The 14,977-nt window shown below is 41.6% G+C and overlaps 2 long non-coding RNA genes across 2 annotated transcripts in view; one reads left to right on the top strand and one right to left on the bottom strand.

The window, feature by feature from the left end:
• Positions 1-4,911, top strand: part of LOC140466303 (uncharacterized) — a 43,461-nt gene extending 38,550 nt beyond the window's left edge. Inside the window, exons 2-3 of the long non-coding RNA XR_011955209.1 lie at positions 3,474-3,559; positions 4,744-4,911. This is a non-coding gene — a long non-coding RNA (uncharacterized lncRNA). The remainder of the gene's footprint in view (positions 1-3,473; positions 3,560-4,743) is intronic.
• Positions 1-13,933, bottom strand: part of LOC140466314 (uncharacterized) — a 125,385-nt gene extending 111,452 nt beyond the window's left edge. The window contains exon 1 of the long non-coding RNA XR_011955210.1: positions 13,839-13,933. This is a non-coding gene — a long non-coding RNA (uncharacterized lncRNA). The remainder of the gene's footprint in view (positions 1-13,838) is intronic.
• Positions 13,934-14,977: the final 1,044 nt, after the last annotated feature.

Here is a 14,977-nt window from a genome sequence, read left to right on the forward strand (position 1 = left end):
TCATTGTTATTAATATGTTGAAAGAAGATAATTTATTTCAAAACAATATCACATCGCTGACAGTTATGAATAGACAAAAAGTGTTTACAGCTGGATATCATCCTGGTCACCACATGCTATCTCATTGTGCATTAAGAACAAGAGAAGAAGGCAACTGGAGACCATACAAGGAAAAGGAAGCCCATGACTTGTACAACAACAACCGCAAAAAGCAGATGTTGTGCAACAGATTTAGGTGCGAGATATGATGGAAGAGCAATGATCAATGCCGCTCACACTCAACAGGGAAGCTGAGACTGATGTGTGCCACCTGTTTTATGAAAACCTGTAGGAATAGTTAACCATCTGGAATGTACTTTCAATGGCGATGAAAGTCACCCCTACCCTCAACTTTTATGTCAGAGATTCTGTCTGAGCACAACAGGAGATATCGTAAGCATTGTCCTCTTGGCTCATCTCCCCAGTAAGGCTGCTACTCCACAGTAATCATTGACTTTATGCTTTAAATCATTCGTTTAGCCACCGAAAATTTTATTTACACACTCAGCATTTGTACTAGTGCCAGGGGAATCCTTTGGCGTAATTGTTTTGAAAACCAACCTTTATCAACAGCTATGTAAGACAGCATGATGATGCAAAATTGTCAGTGGTGCATAAATGTTGAAAAGGCAGGGTCACGTATATGCAATTAATGCTATACCTACATAAATCATTGCAGCTTCTCCTAGAGAAGTGGATAAACATTAAGAACAAAATGAAAAAATGTTCTGGGAAGGACCAAGGGAATGGGACTTTGGGTAGAATTTTACAGTTTCTGCTAAGTGGTGTTTACTCGGGTGGGGCGGCCAGTGGGTAACTTGCTCTCTGCATACTAGCCCGGTCCAAATCTGGTTGCAATGATGGCCAGAGATGCCTTGGTTGGCTTGTCCAACTTTCTTTCAACTGAAGCTGTTGAGTGGCCAATTTATGTCCATTTCAGGGCCACCACTTGGCAACGTCACGATTCCATAGTCAATGACAGGAAGTTGGTAACTGGTGAGATGCCTGGCAGCCTAGTTGGTCAAGCTTCTTGATCCTCAGGTAGGAAGGAGGGCGTTTGTTTGGATCAGAATCTCTGCCCCAAAGTCTGCCGATCCTCCCCCAACATGTCCTTCACCAGAGCTCTGTACCTCAGCACCAGTCCTCTCATGCCTTCCCTTCAACCCTCCCAGGGTGCTCCCTTCTTTGGCCCCATCATAAACAGACATAACTTAGTTGTCTTTTAGTTTATCTTCACTGAAATTAGATGATGTCCGAGCTATGACCACCACCCCCTCTGACATTTCTGGGATCAGAACATCGGTTCTTTGAGATTCAATTTCCTCTTCCCACCATTAGATGGGGCTATGAATCTGGTCTTCAACCAATGAATGTTGCTCCAAGTTCTAAATGGTTATTGGCAGCCAATTAGTGGAGGGGGTGAGTTTGATCATGATTTTTCAGTTGCAAGCAGTATCCCCTGTTTGTCACCATGAGATCCTGTATTAAATATCTTTCAGAGGGTCAGGCACGGGAGTGATTGGCTGATCGGCCTCTTGCTGTGGGATGTAAAATTGTTTGATACTATGTATCTTACTGATTGCTCCCACCAACATAGTGAATGGTAAACTTTTTTTTTCAGAGAGGTTTATAAAACTCCGTATTTTTCTTGTAGAATTTAATAGTCATAGAGATGTATAGAAAGGAAACAAGACCCTTCAGTCCAACTTGTCCATGCCGACCAGACATCCTAACCTAATCTAGTTAGATATCCTAACCTAACCGAATTCCATTTGCCAGCACTTGGCCCAAATCTCTCGAAACCCTTCCTATTCATAGCCCTCAAGCCTTATCTTTACCTGAGTCTTGGCTTTGACAGAAGCCCAGCACACTCTGAAACAAAAGCATAGGAGTTGCTGGAAAAACTCAGCAGGTCTGTGAGGCATCTGTGAAGAGAAAGCAGACTCAATGAATCAGGTCCTGTGGCCCTTCTTCAGAAGTGACCATAACCAGGAAAAGATTGGCATATATGCTGAAGACAGGAGATGAGGGTGGGGCAAATGTAGAAAGGAGTAAACAATAGGTTGGGATTGGCTCCAGAGAGCAACTGGACAGACAAAGGGATGGATAATGGCAAGCCAAGGAGAAAAACAAGCTGCTAGTGGAGACAATGAGTCGATGAAAATGGGCTGGGCTGTGATCAAAGCCCATGTGAAGACAAGTCTGGGGTGTGGGGCTGGATAAAGGTGATCAAGCCTAAAATGTTTGAAATCGATATTGAGTCCTGAAGACTTCAGGGTTCCAAAGTGGAAAACGAAATGCTGTTCTTCCAGCTTGAACTGAACCTCTCTAGAGCACGCGTTGTGTTGTGCCCTGACCTTGGTTGGCTTTCTATGAGCAGGTTATTTCTATAAAATGTTGATGGGCTTCCTGACCTTTCCTCAAAACTGGCTTGAGATCTGGCTGAAGCAAAGCAGCATGGTAACCAATCCTGAGGCAGAGAGTGCATTAAACACAGATGACACGATGGCCCAGTGGTTAGCACTGCTGCCTCATAGCACTAGGGACCCAGGTTCAATTCCACTCTCGGGCGACAGGCTGTGTGGAATTTGCACTCTCTCTCCGTTTCAGCTGCGTGCTCTGGTTTCCTCCAACAGTCCATACCATGTGCACTTTAAGCAGATTGGACATGCTAAACTATCCATAGTAATCAGGGATGTGTTAGTCATGGGAAATGCAGGGTTATAGGAGTAGGGAAGGGTGATGGGTCTGGGTGGGATGCTCTTCAGAAGGCTTGCTGGGCTAAATGGCCAGTTTCCACACTGTAGGGATTCTAAGTAACCATGCCATCAAGTACCCCATGATGAACAACAAAAGGTATTGAAAGAATTTTTACAGAATTGAAAACACTAGGAACTTTAAGGTCCCAGAGTTTCTTGGAATAAATGGTGAGGGAATGATCTAATGCATTGAAACACACGTCAGTTTTTACAGAAAGCCCAGAAGTGACAAGTCATCCAGGGTGTTGGCTTACGGCTCCCCTCCAAATAACTTGCTGACAATTTCTAGTGGAGTTATGTTCAGCTGCAGTGGATAATCTTGTCTCCTTTTCCCCAAGAGAGATTTTACGCTTGCCCAGATAATAAAGCACATTTGTAGCATGCCTTCTTCATTTTGTTTCAGCTTGCTGGTTTTATTACATGCCCTCAAATTACCTTCCTTGTCTCCGGAAGGCAGCAGAATGCTCATCTATGACTTATGCAATAACTGTCAAGTAAATTTACTAAGCAGTAAAAAAAAGCGAACAGTAGCAGTGATAGACGGTAGATTTTGCAATTGTTTTAAACTTAACTGTCTCCTCCAGAGAGTAGAAATAACCAATTATCATGGTGGTTGTATTAAATTATAGTGATATTTTGTTATGTGATTTTCTTTTCTGACTTTATCATCCACAGAGTCTGTCTCTCTCTCTCTCTCTCTGGCTAGACCAACTCAATCTGAAGATTCTCCTACCTTATCCAGATTGTTGAAGCTATACTAGGTAAGTTAGAGTGGCTGCTTACCAAGCTCACGAAGAGCAGTCAATTTTTATTGGATGTACCTATGCATTAATAATTTGTATTAGAAATGAATATCCTGGACCTTCCTTCAGCTGTGTTCAGGATAAAGAATTGGTTATAATTCGTATTAGCATGAGCAAAATCAGTTTGAGTGAAGTTGTTTTGCTACTTTATTAAAAGTAGCAAAAATTAAAGAAGCGAATGCCATGTCACATCTTAGATTAAAACGTTTCTTTTAACACACAAACTAAGAGCTGGAACAAAATCAACAGAAAATAGAATTAAAATCTCAACATTTTCGTCTTGTGTTTGTTGTATGGGAAGCTAAACTGGAGCATCCATCCCTTATGATTCAAGAGGGAGATGGTAGTGATACTGATCCATGGGGGTTAAGTAATGGACAGTGTTATCCATTCCCTCAGGATATTGCTGAGAAGAGGATGGAAATTTTAATGCATTGTAATTCATATTTTCCATCCTCATGAAATCCTTCAGTATGTCATAGCCAATTAAGTATTTTGGAATTATAATCAGAGTTGTATAGGGTAGGAAACACTGCAGCTAATTTTGCTCAAGGACAACAGCAAAGACTGAAATGTTTGGGTAATCTATTTTTGTGATGATGGGTGATGAATAAAGGCTGGATCGCTCACTGTAAAAACTTTCAATCTCTTTATAAAAAATGTCATAGGATCTTTTGCAGCCAGTTAACAGGACAGAAAGAGTCATGGTTCAATATCACACCTGAAAGCTGACACTTCCAACATTGCAACACAGTCCTCTCCCAATGTGTTCACCTAGACTGTATGCTTTGGTCTCTGGAGCAGGACATAAACCATTGATATGGTTGGTGCACTCCTCTGATATACTGCTTAGCATAACTGTTCAATGACTGCATCAATGCTAGATGCTTATAAAGTATACATTTCTTAAATTAAATAATCTATTGTAGAGCTCAGCTTCTCAGGCTTGCCGGCCATGGACTCAAGGAAGTGTTTAGATTCCAGGACCCTCATATTTAATTGGAAATTGGAAAATTTACACATTGGCTAGCAGAACTAAAACTGTCTTTTTGTCACTATTAAGACATACAATTTTTTAAAAAATTAAAAGCAACTTGAACTCTTATTTCTGATATGAATTATAATTTTCTCCTGTTTTACAGCTCTCCCTTTGATGCTGAGATATAATAGCATCTTCACATCTATAACAGCAGTACTGGAGTCAAGAAAATATTGAAGACAATGAAATAGAACATTGATAAACCAATTACTTTAAAATGAAATGAAGAAAGCTGCCATTATATGCTTAGCAATAGAGAGATTAATAATCACAGTGCCTACTTTATTTTCAAATTGTGAAAAACACCTCCTAATAATAAAGGTTTCCTTGCTTAAAACATTTCTTTATGCTTAATCTTTCTTAATGATGCACTGCTAGAGTTCAAATCTTTGCACAGATGCTTTTATTTGATCATCAATTTTCTTGTGACTACTGCCAAGCAAAATATATGAATAGTAGATCAAATGATTTTTAAGAAAAGGCAGTCAATTAATCACGGCTCTTTTAAATGTGTGCTGTGGTGTGTTAGTCAATTTACGAAGAATCCTGAGGGAGACATGCTATTACTGATAAATCACCTCCTCACCGAAGTGAAACCAGGGAACCATGCACAAAAGGTAGAAATAAGGGAGAGAAAAAACATTGTCAGGTGAAAAATTGGAATGTTATTTTTTCCCTTGATATAAGAGATTTATGTTTTAATTTTTCACCCTTTGTTCCTTGAAGACAGTGATCCATTCCACTGGCACCATCAATTTGGTCACTAAGTCTTTTGTAAAGCCAGGCAATTGGTGGGCTAATTTAAAACTAAATCCGTGCACACATGACAACCGGAGATGTGCACTTTCCCGAAAGAATCATTAACTTGGGATCAGCAGTGGGAACGGTGGCTGCTTTTTCCGCTGTGTAGCTTGGCGATGCCCATACTAACTACAGTGCTTCATTTATATAGCTCAGTGCTTAAGAGGAATTGATGCTGGAGCTTTCCTTGTCATCACTTAGTAATACAGCATGCTATACAATGAGACCTTGAACCACTAGGGAGTGAGCACAACAACTGAAAATTTTTGCTGCATTCATTTCTAGAAAACTACCTGTTATAGTTTGTTTGTAAATACTAACAAGTTATTATGTGCTGTTTGCAGCATGAATTTCTGAGGTAGTCTTTCATTTCATCAAACCAGATTACTTCCCTTGTTTTCAGCTGAATGCTATTTCCTCACTGTAGTGTTTGAGATACTATCCACCATTGAAGGAACTTTGATTGAACAGCAGCTCTGCAAACACTAAAATCACCAGCAGATTGTTGTACGACTTTACCATTCCCCCTTCCTTATCTGTTCGGTAAAAATATCATGCAGAGGTGCAAGTGGGAATCATTGTCATTGATGAGTCAGTGACCTGGAGCAATTGAAAGCAGTAGAATGAAACTTTAATATGCTCAATATCTAGACAGGCAACCTCCTCCACTTCCTGAGATCTATATCAGTAGGAGAAATTCTCCTAGCCCCTGATCACTGCAGAGTAAGGACGACCCAGGACATTGCCACAAGACTGTGTCATCTGCTGGGCTAGGACTTGGAAGATTCAAAGGATCCCTGCAGTGTGGAAACAGGCCATTTGTCCCAACAAGTCCACACCAACCTTCTGAAGAACAACCTAGCCAGACCCATTCCCCTCCTACTCCTCATTTACCTCTGACTAATGCACTTAACCTACACCTCCCTGAACACAATGGGCAATTTAGCATGGTCAAGCCACCTAACCTGCACATCTTTAGACTGTGGGAGGAAACACACACAGACACGGGGAGAATGTGCAAACTCCACATAGACAGTCACCCAAGGCTGGAATCGAATCCAGGTCGATTATGGATTTAAAAATATATATTTAACCTTTTTCCTAATCAACCTATTCAGAGTTGTTATTACACACCTCTGGAGCAGGTAGGACTTGAACCTGGGCATCCTGGTCCAGGAGTAGGGACACTACCACTGCACCACAAGAGGGCCATAACTCTAGCTAGTGGGGCATACACATGAAGTAATAGGAATTCTCAAACAGCAGATGCTGGCTTCGATCTATTGACCTCTGGGTCATGGGCCCAACGTGTTCCCACTGCACCACTCAGCTATAAAGATGTACAGAGATCAGGGACTGGTGCAACCATTTGGTGTCAGGCCACTGATTTTAGGATTAAATGTGAGTTCCCATCCTGCACTGTGTCAATCTAAATATCCAACATGATGTTTGTAGACTTAACCAATTAATGGCTGGAGGTCATGCTCATTATCCAATGAAGGATGGATGGTGGCTTCCAACATCCAATCAGCAGGAGGCTATCCAGCAGTGAAAGAAAGACTGCCAAAGCTGGTCAGATGTGGTGGAGGAAACTGCTCAGCACTTTTAAAACTTGCAAATGGCCAGAGTTACCAGGTTGACAGGGAACTCCCTCCATGGAGCAGAAATGGGTGGCTTAGAGTAGGATTTAAAAACCACCTAGATACCAGATTCTTTCCAGGTTGTGTTTTAGTCACTGCAATTTTGATTATTAATTGCAGTCACCACAGTAGAGCGGGAATTAAATCAGCCCCTTACTGGCTCTGTAAGCCCATGACATCTCACAGGCAAGTAGCCACTCTGGACCAGAGCCAGTCTCCTGGAAACTAGCAGTGAATCTGGACCACGCCGGGGAACTGCCACATCAAAGAGAGGTAAAACCAAGGACTGCAGATGCTGGAAACCCGAGTCTAGATTAGAGTGGTGTTGGATAAGCACAGCAGGTCAGGCAGCATCAAAGGAGAAGGAAAATCAACGTTTCGGGCAAAAGCACTTCATCAGGAAGAGAGGCAGGGTGCCTGCAGAATGGAGAGATAAGTGAGGGGGGGTGGGGGTAGGGGTGGGGAGAAAATAGCATAGAGTACAATAGGTGAATGGGGGTGGGGATGGAGGTGATAGGTCAGAGAGGAGGTTGGGGAAAGGTAGCAAAGAGTACAATAGGTGAATGAGGGTGGGGATGGAGGTGATAGGTCAGAGAGGAGGGTGGGGAAGATAGCAAAGAATACAATAGGTGAATGGGGGTGGGGATGGAGGTGATAGGACAGAGGAGGGTGGAGTGGATAGGTGGAAAGGAAGATAGGCAGGTAGGACAGGTCATGGGGACATCAAAGAGAGGCCAACCCTGACCACCTCTGTTTGCAAGCCCTTCTGATCCAAAATCCCTGCCGCACACATGTGATAAAAAGGGATGTGGTAAAAAATAAATACATCAGTCTGTTACAGAGAAGGTCTTGGAATTTCAAGGAAGTTGTGGCTCTGAAAACCTAACGTTTGAAAATGGATGTCCGATCATTGGTCCAGGGGTTAGCTATATTAGTACTTTACCAGATGGCCCCATCAGTAGTAGAGGTGAACTGGGAAAATGGTGTTCCCTAGGCCTCCAGCCCTACATTTAAAATATAAAACCTCTCTACAGCCACATTCATTCCACCCTTTCACCCAGTGCACACTCCCAATCTGTGCCACCTCATGACTTTACCTTCTCCCATCCCGAAACCTTCCCTTCCAACTTATGCCTTTCTACCTACCCTCTCCATGTGGGGAGAGGATGTCCATTTTATGGGCTGCTTTACAATTTTGCCACCACAGGAAGGTTTTCTGGTGTCCCACAAATCCAGACTGTATTTATTTCCATATTTTCAGATCTACCTTCTTTTGCAAAGAGGTGATTCATTTTTAGAAATTGATGCTGTGAGTTTTCCAAGTTATCTATTCTCTCAATAGCATGTGCATCACCACAATAAAGCAACAGCATTCACCTGAAAAAAGAGAGAAGGAGTCTAGTTTGGTGAAGTGGACATAAATACACCCAGGGAGGTTTGGGGTCACATATTTTAATTTGTTAATCAAGTAATCGGAGTGGAAGGACCATTAAATGAGGGTGAGTCACTTTCTTAAAGTGAAGATAGGAAAGAATAAAGCAGTGTGTATCTCTTCTGCAATTCTCCATTCCTCATTAATTAATTGATAGCCCATGTTATGTAACATTCTTCAATAAAATGAATACCATGGGGGAATTATCTAAGTATACAGCATGATATACTGAATCTCATCCAAAACACTGCTTCTTATACCCAAACCAATCCCAATTCACCCAAAATCTCTGTGCTCACTGATTTTCATTGGCTCTAACACCTCAAAATTAAATTTTAATCCTTATTGCACAACCTTTCCCTTTTCTGCCTCTGTAACCTCCTGCTTTGTAACTCTGAATAACTCTGTGGTTTTCACAGAATTCCTCCAGTGTGGAAGCAAGGCATTTGGTCAATCAGGTCTGCATCAAACCTCTGGACAGCATACCCTTCTACATTTCCTTTCCCATGGCTAACCGATCCAGCCAGCACAACATGAGCAATTTAGCATTGCCAATCCACCTAATCTGTGCATCTTTGAACGGCGAGGAGAAAGTGAGGACTGTGGATGCTGGCGATCAGAGCTGAAAATGTATTGCTGGAAAAGCGCAGCAGGTCAGCTCAGGATTGGTTTCCTCATTCCTGAAGAAGGGCTGATGCCCGAAACGTCGATTCTCCTGTTCCTTGGATGCTGCCTGACCTGCTGCGCTTTTCCAGCAACACATTTTCATCTTTGAACTGCAGAAGGAAACCAAATATACAAACTCCACACAGGTCATTGCCTAAGGGTAGAATTGAACATAGGTACTTGGTGCTGTGAGGTAGCAGTGCTAACCACTGAGCCACTGTGCTGTTCCAATTCCAACCTTTTGTACATCCCCACTTCCTTCTTTACCAACTGTCAGCTCTTCTTCTATCCACAACTCCAGAACAACTGTGTTCTTTCAACTGTCTATTCCTATTCCTAAATCTCTCCATCTTGTTATATCTCTACTCCATTCAGATGACCTGGTATCAGATTTTATCTGATAAAACCCTCAAGAACCATCTTTGAATCTTTTACGATATTAAGGACACCATTGAAGCACAATTACTAATTGTGTATGCAGTCAATTAACTGCTGTAGCATTGTCAATATGTCAAGCAAGACTATGATTCTGATTTTTACCCTATGACTGATATAAGTCTAAATGTGAGAACAATTAGTCATTACTGTAAGGAAGCAAATCTACTAAACCAATATTACCCACCACATGACTCACAAAAAGTAAAGATACTGTAAACTTAGAAGCACTGAAAGATGCAGGCATCACAGATATAAGATCTGTAACTGTATTTCACAAAAAAATGTTTAAACATTTTATAGGCCTGCTTGTCCATCACTCACCAAGTCTCTTATTTTCACCTATTTGATGATGAACATGTGAACAATGATAGACAGGACCAAAATTTATTGGATTCATGTTTTATCATGAGGTGTGTTGGTTAGATCCACTTAAAGCTCACTTGTGATTAAGGTGGATTTGCTATGGGATTCCAGACCATTTATGGCACACAAATGGAAGCAAAAATGTAAGAGGTCATTAATCAGTATATATACTAGCATAAAGGCAGCAGATAAATACAGTTTTTATTCAGAAACATTTCTTGTAAGGCTTTCATTAATTTTTAATTGAGTCATAGAGATGTACAGCATGGAAACAGACCCTTTGGTCCAATTCATCTATGCCAACCAATCTAGTTCCATTTGCCAGCACTTGGCCCATATCCCTCTAAGCCCTTCCAATACATGTGCCCATCCAGATGCCTTTTAAATGCTGTAATTGTACCAGGCTCCACAACTTCCTCTGGCAACTCATTCCATACACACACTACTCTCTGAGTGGAAAAGTTGCCCCTTAGGTCCCTTTTATATCTTTCCCCTCTCACCCTAAAACTATGCCCTCTACTTCTGGATTCCCCCACCCCAGGGAAAAGACTTGTCTATTTATCCTTTCCGTGCCCCTCATGATTTTATAAACCTCTATAAGGTCACCCCCCAGCCTCTGACACTCCAGAGATGGCCCTAGCTCATTCAATCTCTCCCTATAGTTCAAATCCTCCAACCCTGGCAACATCCTTGTAAATCTTTTCTGAACCTTTTCAAGTTTCACAACATCCTTCCAATAGGACGCAGACCAGAATTGTATGCAATATTTCAAAAGTGGTCTAACCAATGTCCTGTATAGCCGCAACATGACCTCCCAACTCCAGTACTCAATACTCTGACCAATAAAGGAAAGCATACCAAACATCTTCTTCACTATTCTCTCTACCTGTGACTTTACTTTCAAGGAGCTATGAACCTGCGCTCCAAGGTCTCCTTGTTCAGCAACACTCCCTAGGATCTTACTATTAAGTCCTGCCCTGATTTGATTCCCCTCACATTCATCGAAATTAAACTCCATCTGCAACTCCTCATCCCATTGGCACATCTAATCAAGATCCTGATATACTCTGAGGTAACCTTCTTCACTGTTAATTACCCATCCAATTATGGTGTCATTTGCAAACTTACTAACTATACCTCCTATGTTCACATCCGAATTATTTATATAAATGACGAAAAGTAGTGGATCCAGCACCAATCCTTGTGGCACACCACTGGTCACAGGACTCCAGTTTGAAAAGCAGTCCTCCACCTGATCAGGTCCTGGGGAGTTAGCCACTTTTATGCATTTCAAGACATCTAGAGCTTCCTCCTTTGTAATATGGACATTTTTCTCGATGTCACCATCTATTTCCTGACATTCTATATCTTCCATGTCCTTTTCTACAGTAAATACTGATGCAAAATACTCATTTAGTATATCCCCCATCTCCTGCAGTTCTACACATAGGCAATCTTGTTGATCTTTGAGGGACCCTATACTCTCTCTAGTTACCCTTTTGCCCTTAATGTATCTATAAAATCCCTTCAGATACTTATTAACTCTATTTGCCAAAGCTATCTTATGTCCCCTTTTTGCCCTCCTGATTTCCCTCTTAAGTATACTCCTACTGCCTTTATACTCTTCTAAGGATTCACTCGATCTCTCCTGTCTATACCTGACATATGCCTCCTTCTTTTTCTTAACTAAAACTTCAATTTCTCTACTCATCCAGCATTCCTTACACCTACCAGCTTTTCCTTTCACCTTAACAGGAATATACTGTTTCTGGACTCTCGTTATCTCATTTCTGAAGGCTTCCCATCTTCCAGCCATACCTTTACCTGTGAACATCTGCCTCCAAACAGCTTTTGAAAGTATTTGCTGAATGCCATCAAAATTAGCCTTCCTCAAATTTAGAACTTCAACTTTTAGATCTGGTCTATCTTTTATCATCACTATTTTAAAACTAATAGAATTATGATCACTGGCCCCAAAGTGCTCCCCTACTGACACCTCAGTCACCTGCCCTGCCTTATTGCCCAAAAGTAGGTCAAAGTTTGCACCTTCTCAAGTAGATACATCCACATACTGAATCAGAAGGATTTCTTGTACGCACTTAACAAGTTTCTCTCCATCCAAACCCTCAACACAGTGGCCCTCCCAGTCTGTGTTTGGGAAGTTAAAATCTCGACCATAACCACTATTATTCTTACAGATAGCTGAAATCTCCTTACAAATTTGTTTCTCTATTTCCCACTGACTATGAGGGGGTCTATAATACAATCCCCATAAAGTGATCATCCCTTTCTTATTTCTCAGTTCCACCCAAATAACTTCCCTGGATGTATTTCCAGGAATATCCTCCCTATGTAGAGTTGTAATGCTATCCCTTACTAAAAACACCACACCTCCTCCTCTCTTGCCTCCCTTTCTGTCCTTCCTGTAGTATTTGCATCTTGGAACATTAAGCTGCAAGTTCAGCCCATCCCTGAGCCATGTTTTTGTAATTGCTATGATATCCCAGTCCCATGTTCCTAACCATGCCTTGAGTTCATCTGCCTTCCCTGTTCGGCCTTTGCAATGAAATAAATGCAATTTAATTTATCAGTCCTACCTTGTTCTCTGCTTTGTCCCTGCCTGCCCTGACTGTTTGACTCGCTCCTTTTCTCTACTGTACCAGTCTCAGATTGATCTCTTTCCTCACTATCTCCCTGGGGACCACCACCCCACCTTACTAGTTTAAATCTTCCTGAGCAGCTCTAGCAAACCTCCCTGCCAGTACGTAATTCCCCTTCTGATTCAGGTGCAATCCATCTTTCTTGTACAGGTCACTTCTACCTCAGAAGGGATTCCAATAATCCAAAAATGTGAACCCTTCTGTCATGCACCAACTCCTCAGCCATGCATTCATCTGCTCTATCCTCCTATTGCTACCCTCAGTAGCTCGGAGCACTGGGAGCAATCCAGATATTACTACCCTCAAGGACTTCCTTTTTAAATTCCTGCCTAATTTTATATATTCTCCCTTCAGAATCTCATCATTTCCCCTTCCTATGTTGTTATTTCCAATGTGTACAATGACCTCCTGCTGGCCCCTCTCCCCTAAGAGAACATTCTGCACCATCCGAGAGATCCTTGATCCTGGCACCAGGAAGGAGGCAACACACCATTCTGATTTTTCACAGCTGGCCGCAGAGACATCTATCTGTGCCCCTATCACAATCGATCGCTTGGAATCAGATGTACCCCTCATTACATGAAAGCCAGTCTCGATACCAGAAACTTGGCTGCTTGTGCTACGTTCCTGAGAATCCATCACCCTCTACATTTTCCAAGACAGCATATTTGTTTGAAATGGGAAGAACCACAGAAGACTCCTGCACTGCCTGCCCACCTTTCCTGGAGTTAACCCATCTATGTGTCTGTATCTGTGGCTTTTCTCCATTCCTATAACTGCCATCCATCACACCCTTGAGCTCTTGTAAATGCCTCATTGCCTCTAACTGTTGCTCCAACCTGTCCATGCGATCTGATAGGATCTGCAACCAAAGACACTTCCTGCGGTCATAATCATCAGTAACATGGAAACTCTCACTAAACTCCCACATCTGTCAGGAAGAGCATATTGCCCTACTGAAGGCCATCATTGCTCTTTCACAATCTACTGACCAGAAAATAACACCCTCTTCTGGCTATAAAAAAGTGCTTCAGGCTAACTTTGTACTTACGGTTTATATTTTTAGAATGTAATCAAGAGACAGATCTCAATAAAACATGCAATCAAGAAAGAACCCACTCTACCCATTATTGTTGACTTACAGCAAGGTTACTTGTTAAAAACTATGCCCTTATCAGTTCCTGTGCTGTGAGCTCACCTACGCTGGTTCCTTCAAGGTCAGCTGTGAATTTCGTTGATAGTTAATTTTTCCTAGATGCACTCCAATGTCCAGAGATACACGAACTCAGACAGCAAAGGCAGTAACTGTGGAGAATCACGGTTGTGTCAGCTATTAGTGTAGGTTCCTTTCTCTCTCTCCCTCTCCACACTGACCATGTGGTCACTGCCTTTTGTCTGTCTTCCTCCTTTTAAAAGTGCCGTTGTTTTGAGCTTTATCCCCCAAAGTTCCAAAACAATGCAGCAGCATATAAAACAGTAATTGCTGCTCCTGGAATTTGAGGAAATCACCTCCAACACCTAAAATATGAATAAATTGTTCTTTGTGATATTTGTCTCTCAGTTTCACTGTAGCTTTTAGCTAAATATTGAGACTGTTCAACCTTATCACTGAAAGTATGTGGCATTTTCTTCAATGGACAATGCTGCCAGTGTTTCCAGGAATAACCAAGTTTTAAGGTCAAGCATTCAATTGAGATCAAATCATTAGTTAATAGTTTGAGGTTGTATAATGGTTCAGAAGAGTGGCAACATATTTATTTCATACCTGTTTCATTACCTCTGTAAATGGCATGTTCAGCCATCTTTTTTTTATTACTTGTGAAATAGACTCAAGAAAACTCTTCCAGTGGATAGTGTACAGATAGTGTGAGGTCAAGCAGTTCACCTCTCCACCTTTGCCCTGGGCAGGATATGAGTCTGTATGCAGCATGCTGTGAATATGCTGCTATTCTGCACATGTGTTTTGCTTCGGTAAGGATTACACTTTAGCTGATATGTGAGGGAAGGTAATAGTGTGGTGATTGTGAACATTATTGTGTAGGATTTTAGAAGGTCATTCTTAATTATGCATTTCAAGGAGGTTTGCTTTGTGGTTCCAATTTGTGCCAGAATTCTTTAAAGCATAACTAATATGGAAGCATGACACGGCCTGTAAGGTTCTAATAAACAGTTAATGGATACTGTCTTCCTCTATGCTTTCTGAACACTGAGGTTTGACAATGTGTTTTCTGTGTACTTACTCTAGTGTAATCATATGTTGTCAGTTAGCTTACTGAAGATCAGCAAACTACAAAAATTGGAATAATGAAGCTGCTCCAATCATTCAACACAAATTGA

This window comes from Chiloscyllium punctatum, chromosome 3 (assembly GCF_047496795.1).
Source record: "Chiloscyllium punctatum isolate Juve2018m chromosome 3, sChiPun1.3, whole genome shotgun sequence".
Classification (NCBI taxonomy): domain Eukaryota; kingdom Metazoa; phylum Chordata; class Chondrichthyes; order Orectolobiformes; family Hemiscylliidae; genus Chiloscyllium; species Chiloscyllium punctatum.